Here is a 7,352-nt window from a genome sequence, read left to right as displayed (position 1 = left end):
GGTTTGTCAAGGCAGTATGTGCAGGCTAGTGCAAGTGTGCAAGTGAAAACTGCTCTGTCAGCTGGGGTAGGGGGCAACCGTACTGCCTCAGTGAATACCATGGGGGTCTCGTCAAGCTTCCCTATATATTCCAATGCATTGTGGCCAAGGTCCGACTGCCAAAGTTGGTTACAGAACGGGGGTCTGTTGGTTTCTCGACCACTGGCCATGGATTTTAAGGTGTTGGAGGTTTCAAGAGATTCCCCCAACAATGTGTTACCGTTCACAGATGAACTGTATTCTCTAAGTTCACGCTGGCAGTTCCAATCCAAGATCTGAAGCCAGGCAAGGGCCTTGGTGAAGGAACGGATCATACTGTAAGTATTGGGTTTCCAAAGAATTCACTCAGATCAAGAAAGATGTTTCGAAGCAGAGATAATATGCCATCTGTGCAAGGTATATGGAGATGAACCAAAGCCGCACTGTTCCTTATCATCCACAGGGAAATAGGCAGTGCGAACATTTTAATCACACTGTCCATGACCTGCTGAGAACACTGCCCCTAAAGAAGAAGAGGAGGTGGGTGGAGCACTTGCAACAGGTAGATTTTGCATATAATGAATTGGGTATTCCAGTATGGGCTATACGCCATATTTCTTGATGTTTGGCAGGTCCCCCAATCTGCCAGGGACATTCTGTTGAGAGTAGGGGATGAGGAGGTCGAAGGTACCACAGATGATTGGATCTATGCACACATCTATGCAGTTAAAAGTAACTCACGGTCATGCACAGAGGCAAATGGCACTGCATGCAGACACATGGAGATGCAGCCCTCTTCACAGCAAAGTGCACTGCATGAGGTACAGTTGGTCTATAGACGGAATTGCACCTTCCAGGGTGCACAAAAGATTCAGGACTTGTGGCTGCCAGAGCCATACCAGGTATTGTCTCGGTCGAATCCCAAAGGGGTGGTGTACACCGTTGCTCCAGTGGACGGTTCCCAGGCTTCCAACAATGTACACTGGCATTAGCTCAGGTCCTGTGGTGCTGATCAGCCCGGACACCAGGCTCTGGTAGTGGGTGAAGTTTCTGGCTCGGGGCAGTGTCGGTTTTCTGCTGACGAGGGGTCAGAAGAGTAAACTGCAGTGCTGCTCACAAGGTTTTCTCCAGAAGTGGGGTCGGGTAGAAGGAACTCTGACCCAGTACTCAGGCAAGCCAGTGATTCAGAGGAGGTGGAGGCGCATATGCAGGCAGGGCCAGTGGAAAAGGAGCAGAGTAATGTGGAGGATGTAGGGGCTGAATTTCAGCTGGGCTCTGGAACGGGGCTGTCTGAGAACAAGCGCGACTCTTTTTCAGTGGTGGTGCGGTGGTCTACCAGAAGCACAGCCGGCGTTCTCCCCAATCCTTTTTTATCTCCTGCAATTTGCGATCCCAAGGCGAGGAGGAAGGGCTGGAGCTCAGGTAGGGGCTCACCTTAACAGTCTGTGGTTAGGCACCCTAAAAGATATTGTGTCCATCTTTATTGATCATTTAAACATGAGTCCAATGATGTACGGTAACTGGACCTGGCAGATACTTAGCTTTGTGCCTCTATGATTTGGGCGATGAACTATGTTGCGGGGTTGAATATAAGGCACTGCAGGTTACATTACATTTTTACATTTAGTCATTTGGCAGACGCTTTTATCCAAAGCGACTTATAAGGGAGAATAACATTCAGCTACATTGCGACAGAGATTAGTGTAACAACAACATTGGTGTAACAATAAATACTGCAAGGTGGTGCAAAGTAATTGTAGATTAGGACAGGAGGTACTCACTGAAGAGCTGGGTCTTCAGGTGCTTCTTAAAGACAGAGAGGGAGGTCCCCGCTCTGGTCATTTTTGGCAGCTCGTTCCACCAACGTGGAACTACAAATGAGAATAGCCTGGATTGCCGTGGCTGTATGGCCGGCAGAGCCAGGCGACGCTCATTTGACGAGCGCAGCATCCGGGGGGCAACATGTGCTCTTACAAGAGCATTTAAGTAGGCGGGAGCATTCCCAACAATCACTCTGTAGGCCAGCATAAGAGACTTGAACTTGATGCGGGCGGCTACAGGTAACCAGTGGAGCTCGATGAGCAGCGGAGTGACATGTGCCCTCTTTGGCTGGTTGAACACCAGTCGCGCCGCCGCATTCTGTATCATCTGAAGTGGCTTCACCGCACAGGCCGGCAAGCCTGTTAAGAGGGCATTGCAGTAGTCGAGACGGGACATCACCAAGGTTTGTACCAGCAGTTGAGTGGCATATTGGGTCAGGTACGGCCTGACTTTTCGGATGTTGAGTAGTGCGAAGCGGCAGGACCGGGAGACTGCGGCAACATGGTCCGAGAATGTCAGTTGGTCATCAATAATGACACCAAGATTCCTTGCAGCCTTGGTAGGAACAAGAGATAGAGAGTCGATTTTAATATCAATGTTGTGATAAATACCTTGTTTGGCCGGGAAGACCAGCAGTTCCGTTTTCGCCAGATTTAGTTGAAGATGATAATCCTTCCTCCATGTGGATATGTCAGCGAGACAATCCGAGATCCGCGTCGAGATAGTAGGGTCGTCTGGCGGGAAGGACAGATAGAGTTGAGTATCATCCGCATAGCAGTGATATGAAAAGCCATGTGAGCGGATGATCGGGCCCAGTGAGGTGGTGTATATGGCAAAGAGGAGGGGTCCTAGCACCGAGCCTTGGGGCACCCCTGTGGTGAGGTTGTGAGGCTCAGACAGCTGGCCTCGCCATGTCACACTGAACGAGCGCCCAGTAAGGTAAGATTCGAACCAGGAAAGTGCACTGCCCGTTATGCCCATGCTTGAGAGTATGGACAGGAGTATGCTGTGATTGACAGTGTCAAAAGCAGCTGATAAGTCTAGCAGAATGAGGACCGAGGATTTGGCAGCAGCTCTAGCAGATTTTAAGGCCTCTGTCACAGACAACAGGGCTGTTTCAGTGGAGTGACCACTTTTGAAGCCAGATTGAAGTGTATCAAGAAGGTTGTTTCTTGACAGGTACTCTGTAACCTGTCTAGAGACCGCCCTCTCTAAGGTTTTGGAAAGGAATGGGAGGAGAGAGACCGGCCGATAGTTTCCTACTTGATTGGGATCGAGTGAGGGTTTTTTGAGCAGTGGTGCGACCCGAGCCGCTTTGAAAGCGGAAGGGAAAGTGCCGGAAGTTAGGGAAGAATTAATCACATGTGTGATTGCCGGGGTGATAGTCGGTGATATGGCTTGAAGGAGATTGGATGGGATCGGATCTAGCGGACAGGTAGTGGGACGGCTACATGTTAGTAGTTTAGATACCTCACTTTCAGCGAGGGGGGTGAAACCAGGTTCTAGGTTCAATTGTGGTTGTGCACAGAACAACAGTATTATGGTAGTCAGGCGCGCTGCTGTTGGCGTCATAAGGAAGTGCCGAGCTAAACTAGGATTTTATGTTGGCTCGACACCAACTGCCTTGTGGTGTGAGGCAATATTTTTCCCTGAGCTGCTCAGGCTGCGTTAAATGATGCGGGGACTCGGCTAGGCTTGCCTGGGTTGCAAGCTCTAGGGGCAAAAGCTTCGAGGCCGGAGGAGTTGCAGCGGAGTGTCTGTTAAAACCTGAAGATCTATGTCACTGTTTTAAGAGTACAACATGTTATATTGTAAACTGCACCATAAAAGATGTAACGGATGTATTGTACGTTGCGATACGAATATACTGTGCATGTTGAGAAATCAGTTCCGGGCGTAAATGATATGTTCCAAATGTAGTGCAGCACATAAATATATAATCTCCTCTATTATAAATTAAATTAAATATTTCAGGAGATTTGTACACAGAGATATAAATAAAAAAAAATTGTGTGTTGTGCCCTGTACAAATTGAGACCTTGGCCCCCCTCGGTCCACGGTGACAGAGTTCAGAGTGGTGACTGATTGTGATTGTGTGGTGGAGTCGTGGAGGTGTTTTGTACCCGCAGCTGCATTAGTGTGTAATTGCTGTGGGTGAAGAGTGGTGAGTGGTGGCTTGATAATCAGCCCTGGTCAACCTGCTCCCTACTACCCTGAGCCGATCAGTGATAAATAAAATACAACATTTTAGGAACAGATATTATTTTTAGATTTCAAACGATACTATTTATGAGTGGGCCTAATTGAACAAATTAAACAAGTATTAGTGCGTCCAATAGTGCTCTCCAGTACTGTACATACCTATGTTGTTTCATTCCGATGTTTCAAATGCTTCATTCAGGAACAACGGATGGAAGGTATGGGAAATGTTTGTCATTTTCCATTTTCAAAGTTGCTCTCTAAAAAAACCCCGACCTCATATACAGTTGAAAGGAGATGGGAGGGCTCTCCTGTTATTATCAGGTAAAAATCTTGTATGAAGTTACTGTATGTATGTATGTATGTATGTATGTATGTATGTATGTGTTTATCAACTGTTAGGAAATAAATAAATAAATAAATAAATAAATAAATAAATAAATAAGCAACACACACTGAAATTGCCTGTGCAGTTGGAGGAGAGAGAAATTATCCCTCTAATAATAAAAAAATAACTACTTACTCTTAACTCTACTCTAATTACTCTTGTAAAATATAGAATTGCAGAAATTGGAAAGATGAATGCACTCGAGGACAGATGAGAAGTGATAACTGTATAAAATGTGCAGGGGTTGCTGAAATGTTTAAAACTTTCCACTGGATTCCACTCTGTGAAAGAACTATATAAGTAAATAAACATTATAATATGAATTAAGGCTATTATGAGGTGTAATGTTGACCAAACCTACGTACAGAAATTCTATTACTCACCTAACAATGCTTTATATCTTCAATTTTGGATGATTTCAAAAGTATATCAATACCATAGTCCTATAGCACATGACTGCATCTACCCATCCAGATTGGAAGATTAGTGGATTCCTACATCACCGATAGTAATCAAGAAGAATAGCCATCAGAACTATTTATTTTTGAACAAGTGTGTAGTATGAACTTAAAGCTAATATTGAAAGCTGACATGACACGTCTCATAAAAAGGAAACTAGATAAATAGTTATCTTGGAGTAACGTCCAATAGACCAAGTCCACTGAGTTGTAAATACATATACATCTGAATGCATCCATTTCGTCAAACAATGACAGTCACTAATGAAACATGTCATGTGATTCTCCTGAATAATGGGATGATTTCACGCAGTGTGCCCGTTGCGATTGATCGCGGAGGGGAAGAGCATTAATCGGGATGTGAATGTCTAGAAGTGAAATGATGATGCTCAGAGCGCTGAGAGCTTGAAATGATGCCACTTAGTATATCTGTTTCTGGACAGACATGTTGCTGTTGTTTTAAGAAGCAGTGCAATACGGTGTACATTTTAGGACATCATCAGGGACCATATTACCATTTACAGACCACGGCATGTGTGTGAATGTCTGCCTTTGACACACACACACACACACACACACACGCACACACATGCACACATGCAGGCACAAACACACACACAGTTGTGACCCTGTGTATTTTCCCTGGTGGACAAATGGACCAGTTGAGGTGTAAGAGACGGAGACAAAAGATTCGATCCAGAGCATGTGTGATTGCTTCGTAGAGTACTTTCAAATACTATGAATCTTGTGAGCGCGTTGTTTGAAATGTGTTTGAAATATCATTAGATCAAAGTTTTGGCCAGGGCTCTTCAACTGGTGGCCTGCAGGGCAAACGTGGCCTGTATAATACTGTAATGCAACGAATTGTAGTTACATTAATTTCACAAAGGACGACCAACCATACGACTGTGCAGGAGCAATGTGCATTTTAGCATATAAAACCTGGAAGATAGTTACCTAATAATGCCAAAATGCAAATTTTTGTGAATTGATGAAGATAATGATGATGTGAAGTTGATTTCGTTTGTCATTTCCCTTTGTTTTGTAGCCAGGCTTTACACAAATGAAATTGCATGTTGAATTTGAATTGTGGCCCACAATTGAATGCAGTTGAATTGCCCCGGTTTAGGCATTCAAATATGGTAATTTACAAGTGAAAGGTTTAATGATATGGGCTACGGCAATAAATACGCTAAGTGAGATTTAGTTCTCGAGGCAGGAAGTAAAGTTGAGCAAAAAGACAGCACACATCAAAAGTAGACCCTGTAAATACCTTGTAAGATAGAAATCTTTGCTTCTTTATTGTAACCGTAATCTGCGATTTTCTCCCTGTGTGGAGTGAAAATATGCAGCATGAGCTGTGTAAAGCCAACAGAACTAATAAATACCGTGCGAGAACTGAGAGGTCATTCGGCTACATGAGCTCCACCATGGCATGTGCACATCTGGCTGTGTGTGTGTGTGTGTGGGTAACTGCCCGTGTGTGTGCGTGCGTGTGTGTGTGTCTGCGTGCACGGCGTATTTTCTCTGCAGAGTCCACGGCAGCCCGGCTGGCGCAGCATGAAAAGGGCCAAAGACGACGAGCATCTGGCTGCCAGACAAATTCCACAGAAATAACCACTTGCCCCTGCAGCTTGAAGGTGCAAGCCCCGACCGAACGAATTGCAAGATGGAGAGCGAGCGCGAAAAAGGAAACAATGAATTGACAAAAGAATTAAAAAAAAACAACAAACATTTATTTTGTCTATTTTACACAAGTGGTTAAAGGCATTTTTTGCTGGACTTCAGACTTTCTGTCCTGGGCATGAGTGTCATCTCACACCTTCGCAATGCGGTGATATATTTGAACAAAACAACGACATTTGAGGCCTAAAATGTACTAAATAAACCCTTTGTAAACATTTAAATATCGATGAAGCCCTTAGGCGTGGATACAAGGAGGGTAAAATGGGCGGTAAAGGACTGTGTCCTCATCAAGCGGGTAACTGGCAATGTTTCGACTGACAAGCTTTTCTATGAAAAATAACTGCCACGTACGTCATACGTTAATGTCGTAAACAGATGGACACAGTTTGAGGAACCGGGGGAATCTGGGGAGATCTGTGAAGAGACAGCGTGATATGTGCCTTGGACCAGGGCAGCTGTTCGATAAATGTACTGTAACGGGAAACTTGAGTTGAAGACCAGGCTCTCTTTCAAAAAAGGGGCTCAGAAACAAACAACAACAACAACGATAAAATCGCTGTTTTTTCAAAGAGGTCGAAAAAAGTGGAAGACACAAGTTTTACAGAGACTCAATTGTTTGCCCTGGGACGCCGGACAACCGTGTCCATCCAGTTGATAGAACCAGAGTTATAAAAAAAAACCCCTTGCAGACGAGACAGTGGCCTGACGGGGAGATAAGAGTCCGAGACAAGCGGGAGGAGCAGCGGAGGTGATGGTCTCTGGAGGGTCGGTGTGGTCAGATT

General features: G+C 45.0%; 1 protein-coding gene across 2 annotated transcripts in view; it reads right to left on the bottom strand.

Moving 5' to 3' along the window:
• Positions 1 to 6,632: 6,632 nt before the first annotated feature.
• LOC307244517 (OX-2 membrane glycoprotein) overlaps positions 6,633 to 7,352 on the bottom strand; it is a 7,271-nt gene continuing 6,551 nt past the window's right edge. For both annotated transcript variants that reach the window (XM_080019715.1, XM_080019714.1), the window contains one exon: positions 6,633 to 7,352. This exon is cut by the window's right edge and continues 192 nt beyond it. The gene's annotated coding sequence lies outside the window, so the exon portion shown is untranslated.

Source organism: Zeus faber (assembly GCF_960531495.2).
Source record: "Zeus faber genome assembly, chromosome: 18".
Lineage (NCBI taxonomy): Eukaryota > Metazoa > Chordata > Actinopteri > Zeiformes > Zeidae > Zeus > Zeus faber.
The sequence above is the reverse complement of the archived record's forward strand: the minus strand, read 5'-3'. Positions and strand labels throughout refer to the sequence as shown.